Source organism: Hydra vulgaris, chromosome 08, assembly GCF_038396675.1.
Source record: "Hydra vulgaris chromosome 08, alternate assembly HydraT2T_AEP".
Taxonomy (NCBI): Eukaryota; Metazoa; Cnidaria; class Hydrozoa; order Anthoathecata; family Hydridae; genus Hydra; species Hydra vulgaris.
Genome location: NC_088927.1, coordinates 186,523 through 195,000, shown reverse-complemented (window position 1 = coordinate 195,000; position 8,478 = coordinate 186,523). Strand labels below are relative to the sequence as shown.

Here is an 8,478-nt window from a genome sequence, read left to right as displayed (position 1 = left end):
TTTAAATTTTTTCAAATTAAAAAATTACCAAAAACAAATTGATAACTTTTGATAACTGTACCAGCTGCTTAGTTTATTGTGTTTAATGAGAATGCAGTGATTAAAAGAACATATTCTTTGAAAACCATACTGCTTTTTAAAGAAAAGTGTTTAACTTTTAAGAAAAAGTAATTAACTTTTAAAATGTAAAAGTAAACAGCTTTTTATGTGACTTCCTTTTACATGTAAAAGTAAATTACTTTTTGATGTTCATTTACATTACACTTTTCGAAGTAAAAAAAATTTACATTATTAAGTAAAAATTGTTTCATAAAAATTAATTACTTTTACCCAAATGTAAATTAAATTTGAATGTTTAAAACTATATATTTGTAATTTAGTTTTTCATAAAAATTTACTTACTCATGTGAGTAAAAAAATGTAAGTAAAACTCATGCAAGTAAAAGAGCCATCCCTACTCTACACATATTTAGCCTGACAGAACTTTAAATAAATTAAAATAAAATACTTACATAACAATTAGGCTGACAGCAGTCAGGGTTGCTTTTATGACTGCATTGTGCATCGACTTTCAAAACACAATTTCCTGGTTCACAGCAATGATCTTCGTTTCTTTGACACATCAGTAGTAATTAATTTTAATGTATTACACTTCTATAATAATCAATAATTGTGCATTACACATCTGTATTAGAAATAGGCTAAAAATTAGGACCTAAAATTTAAGGATGCTGATTCCAAACATGTAAAGAAAATAACCTAATTTATTGTTTCAAATACTTATTTTGTTATTTTAAATAAACTTATTGTTTCAATACCATGAGCTATGCTTTCACTAATTCCTGAAGAAACCCAACTTCCTTGGGCTTAAATTATTTAATGTGTAAAAAAAAATATTTTAGGTCTAAAGACGACTATAAACATTCTTAACAAGTTTATTTTATCAAAATCTTACTCAGTAGTCAAAAAACAGTTTTATTATTTCAAAGTAAAAAATAGTTAAAATTATCAAAAACAATTTCAAAACAGAAAAAACACAAAACAGTAATCAAAATGTTTTTAATTGTTTAAACTATCAGAGGGTTGACAGAGTGTCAACATATGTGTTTAAACTATTCATCAGAGGACTAACAGAGTGCCAACATATTTTCACTGCAGTGGTTTTAACATTTAAAAAACTTTTTAAATGTTAAATTTCAAAACCACTGCAGTGACAACTTGATGATTGAGCAATAAAATAAAATCTCATATACCAACCTAAAATTTTTTTTTAGACATCTTTTAGAGTTATCAAAAGTAAATAACTTGACTTTAGGAATTTGGATTGGGAATTTGATTTGGAAAATTTTGAATTGGGAAAGATGATTTTAGTGATTTTGAAAATCTTAAACTGTGCATTAAAAACATTTTTTTAAGAAATTGTGCTTTTAATAGGTAGATATGCTCTTTATTATTACTAATTTGTATTTTTAAGTAAGTCAAAAATCAAGAAAAATTACATCATGTTTTTTTAGAATTATTTGAAGCTGTTTTAGAATTTTAGTCAATTTCCTGAACACATTTTCTAGGTTGAAAATTATTTTTATATCATGTCAACCTCTAGGTTGACATGATATAAAAATAATTGCAAACTTATAAAAAACATTATATATATATATATATATATATATATATATATATATATATATATATATATATTTAATCATTTTTTATTTTTTTATTTTTTTAATTTTGTTTATTTCATTATTTTTTATTTTTTGACCCTATTATTTACAAGTTAAATAATTGGGTCAAAAAATAAAAAAAGTTATTATAAGTGTAAAACATTTTTTTCTAAGTTTTTGAGTGCCAAAATATTTTTTGATAAAATTTAAAATCTATTTACAAAGGAACTTTTAAAGAAAGTTTAAAAAACCGACATTTCAAAGAAGGTGTAGAGAGATTTTTTAATGGTATTCTTGTGCAAGCACATAAGGTGTCTCAAAAAAATATTTTTGAAATTTAAAATGTGAAAAAGTGAAATCATTATCATAGTATATCTTCCAGTCAAAATTTTAGCTCTCCAAGTCAAATCTATGGTAAAAATGGTGTTTTTTTGGCTATTCCTAAATAATAAAGTTTTTTAATTTACAAATCAAAAAATTACCTGTGAATAACAAAAATGAATAACAATAACACTTAATAACAATAGTAAATAACAAAACACGTAAAAATATGTAACAATAGTCCAAAAAAAGTAAATCAAAAATGTATATATAAAATATATGAACAAAATAAACTGTAACTTTGAGTCATCTTATTGAAATTGTTTTTGTAACAAACACAACAACAACAAAAAAGAAGAAAAAATGAATAAGAAAAAACCTCTAAAGTTCCACAATCACATAGTTCACCATCTTCACGAATTCCATTGCCACAAGTTTTTCCAAAGTGCTTTTCAAAAGAGCAAATCAAAAAAGATTTTTATAAAAATGTATAAAAAAATTTTAAACTAAACATAAATTATTTTTATCATTATCCAAAATAAAACAAAAATCCATATTTATTCATTTATTTCAAATATCAATTAATATCATTGTAGGCGATGTTAACAAATTTACTAACAAAACTAGTGTCAAAATCTGTCTGTAATACTCTATTAAAAAGCTTGAATTAATAAGTCTAACAGCTTTATTGCTGATGAAGTTCAAACTGATGAAGTTGTCTTTTTGTTCAATTAAATAGCTTAAATTATTTTTGTTTATCTTTTATCAGTTGTTTAAGCATTATTTGAATATTTTGGTTCATTTTAATAATATAAAATTCGTTTTAGTTGATCCCATTATTTAAATAGATTTTGGATATGTTATATATTTCAGTGATGATGTTCGAATATTTTCTATTTATTATTTTTTCTTTTTTCGTGTTACAACTGATTTAAATTAAAATTTCTTTTGTTATATTGTTCTATAATAATCTTTGAAAAAAAAAGCCATTTGTAATTTCAGTTTTTCTGTTTGTTCTTTCTATTTATTTGAACTATTTTATTTAAATATATTAAATATCTGTGTCAATTTTGTTCTTCTGCTGATACCAAGAATATATCTTTAATTGAAATTGATTCAGTTGTTTGTAGATTTTTTATTTCTTTTTTATATAAAGTTAAACATTCAGTTCCATAATATAAAATTGGTCGGCAGTATATCTTGTATAATTAAATTTTCATTTTAGAATTTATTTTGAGTGAATATATTCTTGCGGCAAAAATAGCTTTTGTGAAATTTATTTTTTCCCAGGAAAGTATCATTCTTTAAGGTATTGTTTAATTCAAGTCTTAAATATGTTTAAGATTTAACCTCATCAATTTGCATCTTCTTTTTTCCCATTATTATCTTTTCATTTTTCAACTTCTTATTATTTCTTCAAAAAATTTATAAACCGAGTTTTTTGTAGATTCTAAGCAATTTGTCAAGTTTCTCCATATTTGTCAAGAGTTATTAGTCCTTGACCTTGGCTTAAGCCCAAAAATTAAGGCCTTGGCTTTGGTCTTGGCTTTTAAAATGTTGGCTTGGTCTTGAAAATTTTAGCCTTGGCCTTGATTGTTTTGGCTATAAAAAAACAACATATTTTCTTATTGAATGCATTGAATTCTGCGCATAACCTTGGTTTATTTTTACAAATTGTGGTTTTATTGTCACAGCACTTACTACTTACAGTTTTGTTAATAATTGCCCTTAATCTAAGGCAAAAATTGAAGTCTTTGGTCTTGAAAATGTTTGTGTAGGCCTTGGCCTTGAAACTCTTAATCTTGACCTTGACCTTGGTCAACATAATTTGATTGGTTCATCTTGACAAATTTGGGAACAAAGAAAAGTGGAGTTTTGGAGCCATCTAAACAAAGGCCACCCCATTCTACCACTCCTATAAAACATGTTACAAAAAAATTTATTTAAATTTGCATTTACAGAAAACCTTTTGGAAATCCAAAACTAAAAGTTTAAACATCTGGAATTCTGAATTTATCCAGAATTCCAGATATTTAAACTGGATTTTAAACGGAAATTTTGGATAAATCCAGAATTCCAGATATTTAAACTTTTAGTTTTTTTAGATGTTTAAAAGGTTCTCTTTAAACACAAATTTAAATATATACTTTTACAAAAGATAATAACTGTCGAACAATTAGACTGTTAAAATATTTTTACACATTAATTTTTTTTTTCACTTGAACTTTGCAAGTTAACTTAACTTATTAAAGGATTAAGTTAAATTTACTTAAGTTAACTTACTTAAAAAAGTTAAACTTACTGAAGACGTAAACAGATTTTATCTGTTGACCAGCCTCGCACCCCATCTTCATCTATTAGGCTGGCGTAAATGTACTTTTAATTCATTGTTTCCAATTTAGGATGTTAAATGCTAAATCTTCTTGACTCAAAGCATGGATTTTGCTTGTTTCTCTGTTTTTATGACTAAGCAACTCATTCTATTATCTCCTAATGAGGGTACAGCTCTAAAACTCAGTTTTATGGTTCTGAGGCTGGCGGGTAGTCATGTTTCCCAAACTCTGAGGTAGCTCTCAGAGAGGCTATTTCCATCAACAGCTGAAAAATATCAAAGAATTAACAGTGCCATGTTGCCCATGGATGGTGTCCCTGTTTGTACTTTTGGTGTGCATTGCGGAGGACACATTTGGAGCCCTTTGTTAAGGCTTAGGGTCTATTAATAGTATTAAAGACAATTGCTTGGGCTATTAAACAGTATTCTGAGTACTATCTATGCTTTGAGTCAAGTTCTTCAACAAATTTAAAAATGAATAAAGTACCAAAAACTATAAATCACAAAAAACCATCGTCATCACCAAGTTCTCTAAACATATCATTCACTAATGTTCGTGGTCTTCGAAGTAACTTTTCTTCTGTTGAGTCTTATCTCTTGCAAAGTTCACCAGACCTACTTGCTCTTTGTGAGACTAATTTGAGTTCTGTCTCATCTTGCAATCTTAGTGTTGATGGTTATCTTCCTTTAATTCGTAAAGACTCCAATAGTCACATGCTTGGCCTGGGCATTTACCTTCATAAGAATTCACCCGTTTGTCGTGAAACTAGATTTGAATCCACAGACTATTTTTTCATGTGCTTTCGTTTAGCACCACTTCACTCTATCGCCTTTCTCTTTGTTCTATACCGCTCTCCTTCATCTCAAGACTGCACTCTTTTTGATGTTATTTCTGATCATATTGACCAAGTCCTCATTCTTTATCCATCAGCTAATATAGTTGTTGTCGGTGACTTTAATGATCACCACTCTAAATGGCTTGGCTCTAATGTGAGTGATTCTGCAGGCATTAAAGCCCACAACTTTTGCCTTTCTCAATCCCTAACTCAAATAGTCAACTTTCCAACTCGCTTTCCAGACAACCCGAATCATTTACCTTCTCTACTCGACTTATAACTTGTTTCTGAACCTAGTCAGTGCTCAGTTTCTTCACATTAACCCTTAGGTGCTTCGGATCACAGTTTGATCTCTCTAAAACTAATATCTCATTCTTCTTTATCACCTGAATCCCCCTATTATCGTATCTTTTACAACTACCTTAAAGCTGACTGGGATTCTTTCCGTGATTTTCTTCGTGATGGCCCTTGGGTAGAAATCTTTCGTCTTCCTGTCAGTAAATGTGCTTCTAACATAACCTTGTGGATTCAGGCTGGCATGGAATCTTTTGTTCCCTCTCGACGGTTCCAGGTCAAGCCTCACTCTCCTCCATGGTTTTCCTCACACTGCGCTGCTGCGATTGCCAATCGAGACTGTTACTTCCACATTTATCAGCAAAACAATTCTACAGAAAACAGACGTCTGTTTATTACTGCTAGAAACCATTGTAAAAAGGTTTTGTCTAACCCCAAAGCCCACTATTCTCAGGTCATGAAATCTCGTATCTCATCTAAAAAATTAGGCTCTTGTGAATTCTGGAGAACCTTTAATAGTATTAATAATAAGGTGAAACCTTTAATTCCACCTCACTTGTGTGGTTCAGACTTTGTCACCTCACCTACTCACCTAAAGACAAAGCTGAATTGTTTGGTAAAAACTTTTCATCAATATTATCTCTTGATTCCACTAGTTGCGTTCTACCTGATATTGACAACAAACAATTTTCAAAAATTCTGGAGAGCAATCTGATTTGCTTAACTACCGTCCCATTAGTCTTATTCCTATCATAAGCAAGGTTTTTGAATCTTTAATTTACAAACAATTAATTTCTCATCTTGAGTGTAATAACTTACTTTCTGACCATCAATATGGATTTCGATCTTCTCTCTTCAGCTGATTTGCTAACAGTAATAACCGATAGGTTTTATCATGCATTAGATAAAGGTGGAGAGGTTAAGACCATTGGTCTTGACATTTCAAAAGCTTTTGATAAAGTTTAGCATGCTGGTCTTCTCCATAAGCTTTCTTTTTATGGTGTATCTGGCAACATTTATAAGATTATTAAATCCTTCCTTTCCAATCGTAGTATAAAAGTCGTCCTTGATGGACAGCACTCTCCTTCTTATTCTGTAACTTCAGGGGCTCCTCAAGGTTCTATCCTTGGCCCTATACTCTTTTTAGTTTACCTAAGATGGCATTGTTTGCTGATAATTTTACCATTTATTCTTGTCCTGATAAGAAGCTAACACTCTCCGATTGCTTGAAGGGGGTATTAGAGCTTGAAAAGGATCTCACTTCTGCTACAGCATGGGGCTCACAGTGGCTGGTGAAATTCAATACAGATAAAACTCAATTTTTTTCAGCTAATCATTATCACAATAATTTAAATCTTCCTTTAATTATGAACGGTGATGTACTCGATGAGTCATCTACTCTTCATCTTCTAGGATTAACTTTAATTAGTGGTTGCTTTCAGCCTTGTTGAAAGCGAAGATGTTTTTAAAAAAAAAAAAAAGTACCTTTTTTTTTTTAAATTCATAATTCAACGATTTAATTCAACATAAAAAATAATTACAAAAAAAATGTGACGTAAAATAATAATAACATTTTAAAGAACAGAAATTAAAATAAAAAAGTTTTAAAACTTCGAAATCTGACTAAAATTGTAAATTTTGTTAGGAATTTCTAAGAAGTCTGACAATCCCTATTCATAAATTTATTTGCAACAAACATTTTTTGAATTAAAAGTTAAGAAACATAATTAAAACTTGTAAAAACATACAGTAGAAGGGTAGTTTGAAAGGCAATTAAAGTTTTCCGTATTATTATTCAAAACATCCATATTACAGTTTGAAAAGCCATTTCCTCTAAATCTAAACAACATTGTTAAAATGTTGAAACAATAAATAAGAAAAATCAAACAATCAAAAGAACAAATTGCCATAATGATAAAGTTATATCTTATAATATTATATCAAGCACTTATACAATATTGCCATTAGAGGTATTTATTGAAGTCTTTAAATTTAACAACAATTTATTAATCACTTACAAAATTAGTTAAACTTTTACATAAAAAATACTTTTTGAGGATTAAACTTAACTAAATTTAACATACTTGGATGTTTGCATAACACATCCCTTAGCGGTTAAACACATGCAATCTAAGAAATAAATAGTAAATAAATTATTAAATATTGAATAGGTAAATAAATGAATGATTTGATAAGATATTATTAAAGGTGAACAATTAAAAAAAAAAACATTGATGAAAATTCATATTCATAAAATGCTATCAAATAAGTTTCTGCTCCTTCACCTCCTTTGCTCTTTTCTCCATTTCCTGCATCTTTCATACTAATGTCTGATCTTTTTAAAATTGTTCTTCAGTATTCTCTTCACTATTCAACAAATGCCAAATGAATCTTGTTTTCTTACCTTGTGGAAAATAGCACCAGTGCTTTCAATAAGCTGAAATTTGAGGTCTATAACAATTGCTTGATCAGTTTTCTTACTATTATAAGAAAGATCTTTGTGTCTTTAATAAAAAAAACTTTGCGTCTTAATTAAAAAGTTAAGAACAACTTAGTCTCAGAAAATTTATATGGATACATTTTACAGCTGACTTCTAAGCCATAATAATACAAAAATTATATTTTGCATTAGGTAAGACTGCATCCAACGTGCATTGTGGAGTTTCCAAATGAACATGTGCGTAATTGTCAGTGTAGTCATTAGGATATTGAGCACGATAACCACATCCAGCAGGATAGCCTAATGTCCATTTTTTCATTGTGGTGTACGTTGGGGCTCATCAGCCACAAAGAATAAATTTGTAATTGTTTATGTGACAAAAAGATGGCAAAAAGTGACCAACCAGTGCCGTCCATTTACATAGACCTGGGAGATGTGATAATAGAATCTGATACGTTTTACAGCTGACTTGTTATTTAAAAAATAATAAAAATTATACTTTGCATTAGATAAGGCAAGCAAGGTTATTGCTTTAAACATATCAAATGCATATTATCTTTAGCTCATCACACCAAATGGCTTGGCTCTAGT

The 8,478-nt window shown here is 28.8% G+C and overlaps 1 long non-coding RNA gene across 1 annotated transcript in view; it reads right to left on the bottom strand.

The window, feature by feature from the left end:
• The window catches only part of LOC136084098 (uncharacterized), a 10,635-nt gene extending 10,027 nt beyond the window's left edge, over nucleotides 1-608 (bottom strand). The window contains exon 1 of the long non-coding RNA XR_010640329.1: nucleotides 513-608. This is a non-coding gene — a long non-coding RNA (uncharacterized LOC136084098). The remainder of the gene's footprint in view (nucleotides 1-512) is intronic.
• Nucleotides 609-8,478: the final 7,870 nt, after the last annotated feature.